Source organism: Silene latifolia, unplaced genomic scaffold (assembly GCF_048544455.1).
Source record: "Silene latifolia isolate original U9 population unplaced genomic scaffold, ASM4854445v1 scaffold_231, whole genome shotgun sequence".
Classification (NCBI taxonomy): Eukaryota; Viridiplantae; Streptophyta; class Magnoliopsida; order Caryophyllales; family Caryophyllaceae; genus Silene; species Silene latifolia.
The window spans coordinates 225,306-238,109 of NW_027413182.1; the positions used below are offsets into that span (position 1 = coordinate 225,306).

The window sequence follows — 12,804 nt, forward strand, 5'->3', positions numbered from 1 at the left end:
CAGACGAAAGGACCGTCTGACACAGCATTCACTTGATAGATCCCTCCTTTTGAAGCTCCTCCCAACTCGTAATTATCAAATCTGGCCGTGCGAGCTTCTAATGCAACTACAGAAGGGGATTCAGCGGCTATCCTTTGATTTCCCCTGGAATTTCCATGCTCAGCTTTATGGGTGGCCATATCATCAATGATTTTCCACCCCTTAGTTTCTCCAACATTCTCCTGGAATCTACCATTAGCTGCAGCATCCAGGATAGCCCTCTGATCGTCATAAAGCCCATTATAAAACTGATTGCATAGGCTCCATTGCTCGAACCCATGGTGCGGAATAGTTCGCACCAACTTCTTGAAATGGACCCATGCCTCACGAAAATTCTCATCAGGACCCTGTTTAAAGCTCGTGATCTGAGCTCTAATGACATTGGTCTTCGAGGTAGAGAAATATTTCTTGTAGAATGCTAGGGCCAGCGAATTCCAATCAGTGATCCCATTAGCAGCTCGGTCCAGGTCTCGGTACCACTCCCTAGCAGCATCACGGAGTGAGAATATAAACATCGTCTCCTTTACCTGGTCCTGGGTCATACCTGTTGGTGGGGGTATGGAGCAGCAGTAGTCAATGAATGTCTCCATATGTTTAGCTGCATCTTCATTTGCAGCTCCCCCAAATTGGTTTCTCTCAACCAAGTTAATATAAGACGGTTTTGGCTCGAATTTTCTATCCGTCCCTGGTAATGCGAATCCCTTATAGAGATTCTCAGCTGTTGGCTCGGAGTGACTGGTGATGCGTGTCATTTATATGATGTTTTACACCTCATTTTACACGCATTTCAGAGCTCATTTATATAGTTTATGCTACTATTCTCCCTATTTCCGTCTACTTTCGTATTTTTGTACATTATATCAGAAATGTGAAGAATCGAGCGGAAATCGAGCTGAATCCGTCCTCGAGTATCTTGCATTGCATTTGACATGAAGTATTTACTCAAGGAACGAGCTTGGTGCGCATTTCAAGGCCTGAAAGATAATTTTATGAAGAATTAGAAGCGGACTATCAGCTAAAGCAGTCGATCGACTGGCCTTCATAGTCAATCGACCAACGCACGATTTACAGGAGCTACTGTTCAGCATAGTTCAGTCTATTGACAGGCTGCTATGGTCGATCGACCATACCGTTAATTCTGACGTGAATTAATAGAACGAGATTTCCAAAGCCCATTGTATATTAGGTTTAGGAATAAGTGTTACGCGATATTCTATTTAACGTAACCTAGGTTATTCAGAATATCAATCAAGCTTTTATCATTCAATTTTCATTCAGTTTTAGATTATCAGATTTATTAGGGTTCTTGTGATATTTCGTAATCAATAAAGCTACTTTTGCATTCGGTTTGATCTTTCCTTCCTGCTTCCATTCGGTATTTCTCTGCTTATTTATTCAGTTTCGTTTCCGTTCATAGACTAGAAATTGCTAGATTAGTTTCCCGAAACCGAAATTATCATTTTATGTTATTTGTTTGTTTACTTATTTCAATCATGAATTCAGTAGTTTTATTCCTTACTCTTATTGTTGTTTTCGTCATAGTCATGAGTAGCTAAATACCTTGTTCTAGGATGTACGGAATCTGTAGAAGTAGGCGGCATTAGAATTATATGACCTGAATCGCGCCACGGTCGATCGACCGCACATCCTGGTCGATCGACTGGCCACGTGAGATCACCTTCGCTTTAATTAATTTAATTTCCATGTTTGACGAATCGAGTGCACGAGACTAGTTAAATGCCTAGGATTTGACCGACCCATTAAAGATCGAAATATAGGGAAGGGAGATAGCCTACCTAATTAAGACGACTAGATTAATGAGATCGAAAGATGAGTTAATTTAGCCTTTTTAGTCACTTTTCAGGACGAAAGTTAGTATTAGTGATATTAGGGACCTGTAGCGAGATCGAAAGATGCTACCTGTAAGAATGGACCGAGAGGACTTCTTATTTTCCCGTCTCACGTGTTTGTTTTAGACCTACCTAGTATTCTGCCGCCGAAACTATAGTGAACCGACCATCTTAGCACCCTTTTATTATTTGATTTTATCCGTTTATTTAGTTTACTGTCTTTTATTGCCTTTAGCTATAGACCAAATCAAATCAAACCCCCACTCACTTGTTACCTTAAAGACTAAAATCAGACAACTATTGATTGCATCGCCTCCCTGTGGTTCGACCCTAACTGCCACTAGCTATAGTAGTAGTTTGGACTATAAATATTATTTTTGGTGCACACAACGACGGGCATCAAATTTTGGCGCCGTTGCCGGGGAGGCAATTGTTTAAAATTTTTAGTTGTTTCTATTTTTAGTCTTTCTATTAGTTTAAGGGGCATCTGTTCCTTAAAATAATCTCATATTCTACTTGTAGTTTCTTCTTATGCGCAGGTCACAGGGTGGTGAATTACTACCGTTCAGTCCTGAGTTTGAGAAGACTTTGCGTGAGTTGAGACGATCATCTAGAGTATTGCCGACAGAGGAAGAGCTGAGTACTCTGTCTAGTTACTATGAGAACGAGCTGTTTGAGGAGGATCCACCTTCATCACCTATTTCTACTTCCTCAACAGAGACTGTCACATCTCCAGACATGGCTGAAGAAGCGAGTATAGCCAGTCACTCTGAGCCGACAGCTGAGAATCTCTATAAGGGATTCGCATTACCAGGGACGGATAGAAAATTCGAGCCGAAACCATCCTATATCAACTTGGTTGAGAGAAACCAATTCGGGGGAGCTGCAAATGAAGATGCAGCCAAACATATGAAGACTTTTATTGATTATTGATGTTCCATACCCCCACCAACCGGTGTGACCCAGGACCAGGTGAAGGAAACTATGTTTATATTCTCTCTTCGTGATGCTGCAAGGGAGTGGTACCGAGACCCGAATCGAGCTGCTAATGGGATCACTGATTGGAATTCGTTGGCCTTGGCATTCTACAAGAAATATTTCTCTGCCTCGAAGACAAATGCCATTAGAGCTCAAATCACGAGCTTTAAACAGGGTCCGGATGCGAATTTTCATGAGGCATGGGTCCGTTTCAAGAAGCTGGTGCGAACTATTCCGCACCATGGGTTTGAAAAATGGAGCCTATGCAATCAATTCTATAATGGGCTTTATGACGATCAGAGGACTATCCTGGATACGGCAGCAAACGGTAGATTCCAGGAGAATGTTGGAGAAACTAAGGGGTGGAAAATTATTGATGATTTGGCCACCCACAAAGCTGAGTATGGGAATTCCAGGGGAAATCAAAGGAGAAGTGCTGAATCCCCTTCTGTAGCTGCATTAGAGGCTCTTACGGCGAGATTTGAAAAGTACGAGTTGGGAGGAGCTTCGAAAGGAGGGATCTATCAAGTGAATGCTGTGTCAGACGGTCCTTTCGTCTGTAAAAGATGTGGAGATGAGGGACATGTTTCAGACCATTGTCCTATTCTCTATGAGTCTTGTGCTGCCTTTCAACATTATAGGCAGACAAACACTTACTTTGAGCCGAATGTCCATCCGAACTTGAGGTGGAGTAGCCAAAATGTCCTAAATCCGACTCCACCTCCACAGCAGCAGCAACAGCAGAATTATGTGCCCCCTCATAAGCAGTAGCAGCCATATCAAAAGCCTCCGTATGTTCCACTGCAGCAGTAGCAGTCCCAAGGTTCCGAATTTGTCGAGTTGAAAAATTTGTTGCTGAAAGAGTCTCAAGCTAGAGAGGCCGGGATGAACATGTTAGAAAGCCAAATTGCTCAATTGGCTAGCAAGAGTGCAACTCGAGCTCCGGGACATTTACCGTCGCAGACGGATCAAAAGGAGACCCTTAATGCTATTACTTTGAGGAGTGGGTCTACCCTTGATGGGCCCGCTATGGTCGAGGACGCTACTGGAAAAGATGAGGCAGAACCAAGCAAGAAGAAAGCAGTGGCGAATAATAGCAAGAAAAAGACGATCAGCAGGTATGTCAGTCGATCGACTGACATACCCAGTCGATCGACCAGTCCGCGAAGTGAAACAGCTACTGTTCCTGTAGAAGTCAGTCGATCGACTGACATGCATAGTCGATCGACTGACAGCGCTGCTGATGGTGAGTCTTTTCGTCCTCCAATGCCAAATAACTCGAGGGACCACTTGTTTCGGGGTACGACTACTCCAAAAATATTGAGACAAGACCCAAATGCTGATGGGTCAGTCCCGGTTCAAGTATGACCCGATGACGATTAATGGTTCATTTTTGAGACGGTCTGAAGAGGGGTCAAGCTACAACAAAGAGAAGGTAGTGGATTTTCAGCCTAAGTCCACCGATGCCGGCATGCACGACTTAGAGGAGAGGGCTAAGTTACTTCTTTCAGCCCCTTATCCAGAGAGATTGGTGCCGACGAAGGAACAGGTATCGTTTAACAAATTTGAAAATGTTATTCATAGCTTAAACGTACAAGTTCCTTTTCTTGAGTTAGTTAATCAAGTGCCTGCTTACATGAAATTTATGAAGCAACTTTTGTCTAAAAAGAAGTCACTTGGCGTGCATTAATGTCGCACTAATCGAGGAGTCATGTTCTTATTTGGCCCATACTGCACCCCATAAGCTAGAAGACCCAGGTAGTTTTTCAGTCCCATGTAGTATTGGCACCTTTTCTATTGAGAAGGCCTTATGTGACCTAGGAGTCAGTATTAGTGTCATGCCCTTGAGTCTTGCTAGGAAATTAAAACTGACTAGGTTTGCAGTTACCATCATGATAGTACAGATGGCTGATCGATCTGCGGTCCAGCCTATAGGAGTCTTAGAGGACATTCCTATGCAAATAGGAAAGTTCTTCTTCCCTGTTGACTTCGTTGTACTAGATATGCCCGAAGATGCCCACATTCCCATCATATTAGGTAGACCATTTCTGCACACTGCTGGTGCAGTTATTGATGTTGGTTCAGGGACTTTGACCTTCAAAGTAGGAAAGCATTCCATTTTCTTTGCCCAGACGGCTAAGAAGAAAGACCCCATGTGGCCGGTCACTTTTAATACGGTTTACGAAAAGAAATCCTATTTTATGTTATCCGATATGCCCTGCCTCTATGCTGTTTTCGCTATAACACCTCCCCGCATTGGGAGAAAATTGGAGGAATATTCTCTGTTGTGGATGTTGCGGTGGTTTGGGGAAGGAAGAGCCGCATGTTGCTCCGGTTTGTGAGGGAGCCAATCGTTCAAAGAGGCGGTTTATGATGTCTTAGCTATGGCAGCGATGAGGAGCCCGATGAGGAGCGGTCAAAGTGAGGGAGTCGATCGGATTCGATGAGCCGGATGAAGTTATTGATTGGGAGATCAAGTCGTTGATCCATTGAGCTCTGCGGATGTTGGAATTGAGAAGAGTGCGGTGAGAAGATGAGCCTTTAGAGGCTACTTCTTGTAGCCGGTAAGCCGAGCAAGTGGGCCATTCCGTGGCCGTTCTTGATCAACTATTAGTTGATTAAGGCTTTTTCAAACAACATTTTATTGCTTTTAAGACTATTCATCGTTTTTCGTGTGCGCGAGACTTCGCATTTTAATAAGTTTGCTTAGGATTTTATACACTTTAGACTATTGCTTTAGGTTTTGCGCAATTTTGGGCGCGTTATTGTGTGTATTTGCAGGTTTATAGACCTTGTTAGCTCAATTTATTGAGCTAATTCAAGAAATCGGAGAACTTACAAAGCGGGGTTTTCTAGTCGCTCGATCGGCTGTGTGGTCGATCGACCGAGCTGCGACTTCCAGGAGCTCCTGTTCCTGTTCACCCTGGTCGATCGACTGGGTGATGTGGTCGATCGACCGCCCTTCGCTGTTGTACCTGTTTTCGATCATTCCCCTGTTGAGTTTGGTCGATTTGCGGAGTTGAGGGAGTCTTTTCTCCACTTTATTCTCCGACTCATTTCTGTTTTCTTCCATTTCTTTATTTTACACATAATGTTGCGTTTCAATAATTGTTTTCTCGGTTTTATGCGCGGTACTTTTGTTTGTTCTTTTCAGGTACCTATGGTAGCACTGCTGGCTACTGAAACCTCCTAGCTTACGCTGGTTTGGGAGGTTTCCTTTTCTTTGCGCTTAAAGTCTTGTGAGTTCTCAAGTCACCTTCATGTCTTGTTTAGTTAATTTATGGCAAAATTCCCATTTCCCTTTTATTTCATTATATGATTTTGCACAATGGGGACATTGTGTGATTTGGTTTGGGGAAGGGTTTTGCGTTGCATTTCATTTGCTTGCATTCACGTTTACATTTTGTCTTGCATTGTTGTTTATTTTCTCTTATATATACAAAAAATCCAAAAAAAAAATTGAAAAATTTCCAAAACTTCAAAAAATGCACGTTTATTTTAGCATATAGGTCGAGTCGGAACGGTAGTATTTCAATGATGGCATTGCATTTGCATCTGTTTATGCCTAAGCCTTGCTAATTAACATGTTATTGGTAGAATCATTTGCATAGTCTACGAGTTTTCGTTAAATTTCTTGCTGAACTTGAGACTTGACTTAGATTTTTGTTAAACTACATCATATTCTGAGGTTTAGAGCCCATAACTGGTGACATTCATGACCAGTTTATCTAGGATTGTGAGTAGTTACTCCTTATGAGACATGTTACATAAATTTGCATAAATATGAACTTAATCTGCTTAATACCTGTATGCATTCGGTTTGTGGTTTGTTGACACATGTGGAAGAGGTCACCCCTTTATTCATTTTACCCATAAGCTCCACACTGCCAAAAATAGCCTTTTTGTCCCGTTACTACATAGTAGTTCAGTTTTTGGGATTGTTACTTCATTTTTGGTGGCATATGCTCTTTTGAGATGTTGATGGGAAGATGAAGAAGGAAGAAAAGGAAAGAAAGAAACAAAGAAAAAAAAAGAAGAAAAATGTTTCGAAAAAAGAGAGAAAGAAAAAACGCATGTGTACTGTAGAGGACGGTCGATCGACTGGACTCATTGGTCGATCGACTGAAGCCCGAGAAGAGAAGATTCGCATAATTCAAAGTCTTTATTAAATGGCGATTTTTGCTCCCATGCTATATTTGTATCTTATGGGGAGTTGATTAATTATGGAGATTGTGAGATTTGTGCTTGCTATTAGCACCGTTTTTGATTGGAATTTTGAGCAAGAAGTTGGATGTTGTTATAATTTGGTTCCCTTAGTTACTAGCTTGGCTTTTAACTCTGTTTTTATCCAAATTTATCTTAGCCTCTTCTTACCCATACCTCACATATCCATATTTACCTCGGCATGTGTCATGGTCATCTGCTTGGTTGGAATGCATATGTACGGTTGTAGAGATTATTTTCATATTAGATTGCAGGCATGTTCTTATAGGTCGTAGTTAGGTGAGTGTCATTACATTGACTTCTTTCTATCTTTACATTATTCACCTGTGCTTATGTGTGATATGAGCGACCCGTGAGAGTCCGAATTGATAAGTCTCTACAGTTGACGGTTCAGCAGATTTTTAATGACTACATAACTCGTTTGCATGATTCGTAATGATAATTGATTGTTAGTTGTTGCATTAAATTGGTTTAGGCTATTCGGTTTGCATTTCGCTCTGAGATTGAACTCGTTCCATTAGGTTTTAGGATCGAGTCTAGTTCTTGCTTGAGGACAAGCAAGGGTTTGGTTTGGGGAAGTTTGATGCGTGTCATTTATATGATGTTTTACACCTCATTTTACACGCATTTCAGAGCTCATTTATGTAGTTTATGCTACTATTCTCCCTATTTCCGTCTACTTTCGTATTTTTGTACATTATTGAAGAAATGTGAAGAATCGAGCGGAAATCGAGCTGAATCCGTCCCCGAGTACCTTGCATTGCATTTGACATGAAGTATTTACTCAAGGAACGAGCTTGGTGCGCATTTCGAGGCCTGAAAGATAATTTTATGAAGAATTAGAAGCGGACTATCAGCTAAAGCAGTCGATCGACTGGCCTTCATAGTCGATCGACCAATGCACGACTTATATTACAGGAGCTACTGTTCAGCATAGTTCAGTTGATCGACCGGCTGCTATGGTCGATCGACCATACCGTTAATTCTGACGTGAATTAATAGAACGAGATTTCCAAAGCCCATTGTATATTAGGTTTAGGAATAAGTGTTACGCGATATTCTATATAACGTAACCTAGGTTATTCAGAATATCAATCAAGCTTTTATCATTCAATTTTCATTCAGTTTTAGATTATCAGATTTATTAGGGTTCTTGTGATATTTCGTAATCAATAAAGCTACTTTTGCATTCGGTTTGATCTTTCCTTCCTGCTTCCATTCGGTATTTCTCTGCTTATTTATTCAGTTTCGTTTCCGTTCATAGACTAGAAATTGCTAGATTAGTTTCCCGAAACCGAAATTATCATTTTATGTTATTTGTTTGTTTACTTATTTCAATCATGAATTCAGTAGTTTTATTCCTTACTCTTATTGTTGTTTTCGTCATAGTCATGAGTAGCTAAATACCTTGTGCTAGGATGTAGGGAATCTGTAGATGTAGGCGGCATTAGAATTGTATGACCTGAATCGCGCCACGGTCGATCGACCGCACATCCTGGTCGATCGACTGGCCACGTGAGATCACCTTCGTTTTAATTAATTTAATTTCCATGTTTAACGAATCGAGTGCACGCGACTAGTTAAATGCCTAGGATTTGACCGACCCATTAAAGATCGAAAGATAGGGAAGGGAGATAGCCTACCTAATTAAGACGACTAGATTAATGAGATCGAAAGATCAGTTAATTTAGCCTTTTTAGTCACTTTTCGGACGAAAGTTAGTATTAGTGATATTAGGGACTGTAGCGAGATCGAAAGTTGCTACTGTAAGAATGGACCGAGAGGACTTCTTATTTTCCGTCTCACGTGTTTGTTTTAGACCTACCTAGTATTCTCGCCGAAACTATAGTGAACCGACCATCTTAGCACCCTTTTATTATTTGATTTCATCCGTTTATTTAGTTTACTGTCTTTTATTGCCTTTAGCTATAGACCAAATCAAATCAAACCCCCACTCACTTGTTACCTTAAAGACTAAAATCAGACAACTATTGATTGCATCGCCTCCCTGTGGTTCGACCCTGACTGCCACTAGCTATAGTAGTAGTTTGGACTATAAATATTATTTTTGGTGCACACAACGACGGGCATCAACTGGCTATACTAGCTTCTTCGGCCATCTCTAGAAAATCTGGTGAGGTAACGGTATCGGTTGAAGAAACTGGAGATGGTGGTGGGTTCTCCTCAAATAATTCGTTCTCGTAAAAACTATAATGAGAACCAGGCTCTTCCTCTGACTGTTGTTCTTGAAATAATCTCCTCTTCACGCGCAAAGTCCTCTCAAGCTCGAGATCAAGGGGAAATAATTCGCCTTGTTGAGACCTGCGCATAAGATAAAACTACACAAAAACAATGAGAAAAGTTTAAGGAACAAAAGCTCCTTAAACTAAGAAAAAGACTAAAATAATAAAACAATAAAAACTAGCGCTGCCTCCCCGACAACGGCGCCAAAATTTGATACCTGTCGTTGTGTGCACCAAAAATAATATTTATAATACCTATTAAAACTAACAGAAGTTAGTGGTAACAGGGTCGAACCACAGAGAAGCGGGGGAGTTTATATTGTTTAATATTCTAGTCTTAGGGTAACAATTTGAGGGGGGTTTTGATTTTGTCTAAGTCTAAATGCAAATGAAATAAATAAACAAATAAAAACAAGCAAATAATAAGATGATGTAAACAAATAATAGAAAGGAGCTAGGATGATCGGGTCACTATAGCTAATATGGCACAAAAGTCTAGGTAAGTCTCGAAATACAGTCGTGGGTGATGGGTATGACAAGTCCTCTCGGTCCAAGTCAACTAATAGCCCCTCTCGGTCTATGCTATTAGTCCCTAGATGTCACTAATACTAACTTTCGTTCTTGACTAGTGATCTTAATGCCTAAATTACATTATCTTACGATCTCAGCAATTTAGCCGTCTTAATTTGTTAATCTAATTCCTTCCCTATCTTTCGATCTACGGGTTGGTCAAAACTAAGCATCTAACAAGTCTCCGCTAGGTCTCAGTGATAGATATTGCACTTAACGATTCAAACGAAGCAAATCAGACACGAAGGTGGTCGATCGACCAGCTACCCCAGTCGATCGACCAACCGACTCAGTCGACCGACCAGATAAGCCAGTCGGTCGACCAAGCCCTAATTTGAGGGTAACCTATTCTAATGCCATCTACGCTAATAGCTCGCCTACATCCTAGCAATGGTGGTTTAGCTAGACATAATAACGATAATAACAACAATGAAATTCACGATTAAAGGAATAGAATTCATAATTAAACTAGAAGAACAATTAAATTGCATAAAATGTTAATGACGGTTTCGGGATATCTACACTAGCAATTCTAAACTAAAAGGCAAATAAAGTGAACTGTAAATTAAAAGGGAATAATACCGAAATAGCAAAGCAGAAGAATATCCGAAGCAAAGCTTTATTGTGAAATAAAGTATGAAGAACAATCTAACGTATTGAATAACTAATTGTAAGCTAATGATAACCTAAATAGGAACTGAATGATGAATACAGGATATGAGGTTACGTTATAAAGAGTTTCACGTAACCTATATCTAAAAACCTAATTACAATGGGCTTTTACTAATCTATTAATTTCCGTCTAACAGCTATGGTGGTCGACCGACCACATGCTACGGTCGACCGACCAACTATCGGGCTCAGCAATGCTACTGTTCACGTTCTGAGAGTTCTGCTACAACACTGTTGGTCGACCGACCACTGGGCACGGTCGGTCGACTGATGTAGCTGATAGTTCGCTTCCAAATTTGTCTTTCAGGCTCCGAAATACGCGCCAACCTTGTTCCTCGAGCATTCTCCTTACGTCCAATCCTAAGCTAAGCGCTCCGGGACAGATTTGGTCCATTTTCTGCCACATTCTTCACATTCCTACAAAATCACACGAAAAGGAAGAAATACACGAAACAAGGGAAATAGTAGCATAAACTACTCAATTGAGCTCTGAAATGCGTGTAAAATAAGGTGCAAAACATCATATATTAGACACGCATCAGCTGTGTCAGTGACAGTCAGGTAGAGGGATAAGGGAATCCCTTGTTGAGGTGGCATGAGGACATGAGGTTTGGATAAGATTTCCTTTATCTTGTCGAAGGCCTTTTGACAGTCATCGTCCCAATCGGTGTGATCGGAGGTGTGAAGCTTCTTGAAGATTGCCTCACAAATCATGGTGAGCTTGGCTATGAAGTGGCTGATGTACTGAACCTGACAGAGAAATCCCCGAATCTCCTTCTCGTTCATAGGCCGAGGCATTTGCTGAAGGGCTTTGATTTTGGTTGGATCAATCTCAATGCCTCTTTAGCTGACGACAGATCCCAAGAGTTTTTCGGAGGTGACCCCGACCGCACATTTCTGAGGATTTAGTCTCATGTTATATTTCCGCAGACGAGCGAAGAATTTTCGAAGGGCGTTGATGTGGCCATCCGATTCTCTTGATTTGACGATCATGTCATCGACATATACCTCTACCTCCTTGTGCATCATATCATGTAGGAGAGTGGTAGCGGTTCTTTGATAGGTTTCTCCGGTATTAATGAGGCCGAAGGGCATAACCGTGTAGCAATATGTAGCCCACTGTGTAGTGAATGCAGTCTTATGCATGTCTTCCTCAACCATTTTGATCTGGTTATACCCAGCATACCCGTCCATGAATGATAGGAGAGCGTGCTCGGCGGTATTCTCCACCAGGATGTCAACATGTGGCAAAGGTAAGTCGTCCTTTGGACTTGCTTTGTTCAGATCCCTGAAGTCGACGCAAACCTGAATTCTTCCGTCTTTCTTAGGTACAAGTACGATGTTGGCCACCCAGTCAGAGTATTTAAACACTTTGATGAAACCGGCCTTGAACTGTTTATCCACTTCTTCCTTGATTTTCAAGGCCCATTCAGGGCGCATTCGGCGTAATTTTTGCTTCATGGGTTTAGCTCCGAGCTTAATGGGTATCATGTGCTCTACAATTTCCCTGTCAATCCCAGACATATCTCTGTAGGACCAGGCGAATACGTCCTTGTATTCGTGTAGGAGGTCAATGAATTGTTGTCTTTCCGAGGGGTTAAGGGTTGTCCCTATCCTAAGTTCTTGAGGTGCGTTGTCGGTTCCTACGTTAATAGGTTCAGTCTCCTCAATGATGGGGGTTCTAGTTTCCCGTTTGTCAAGTTCTTTGGCTAGGTGATGTGGGTAGTCACTCAAGTCAAATTCCTCATAGTCGTTCAGAATTGCATTGCAGTTAAATTGAGACGAGTCATAAGCAAACTTAGCGTTCATTAAGTTGACTCGAGCAAAAAGCTCGGATAGTACAGACATCTCATGGTTAGTTAGAGGCGACACATCAGAGGGGGTGGCCCTTGGAACATGCTCCTTGTAACACCCCCATACTCCAAGTGCCTTACCAGGACCACTCAGGCATGAAGACATTACCATCTCGGTTACCCGAGGCAATGATAATCAAACAACAATAGAGAAACAATGTTTATTATAAATAGTTTAGTGAATAGATACAATCCTCAAAACCAAACCAAAAGTACGATACATTATTCCAAACTGATTGTCTAATCGAAATGTAAATAAACTAAAGGCTACAATGGAAGACTCCTATCATCATGTCGTGGCATCCCAGCCTATCCCAAAGACTCATCTCAATACTCGCTCAATATCCGCTCACCATCCCCGAATGGATCACCGCA

The 12,804-nt window shown here is 41.4% G+C and overlaps 1 non-coding gene across 1 annotated transcript; it reads left to right on the forward strand.

Annotated features, from left to right (window-relative positions):
* Positions 1-312: 312 nt before the first annotated feature.
* LOC141638923 (small nucleolar RNA R71) lies at positions 313-419 on the forward strand. Its single transcript, XR_012542298.1, has one exon. It is a non-coding gene; the product is annotated as a small nucleolar RNA R71 (small nucleolar RNA).
* Positions 420-12,804: the final 12,385 nt, after the last annotated feature.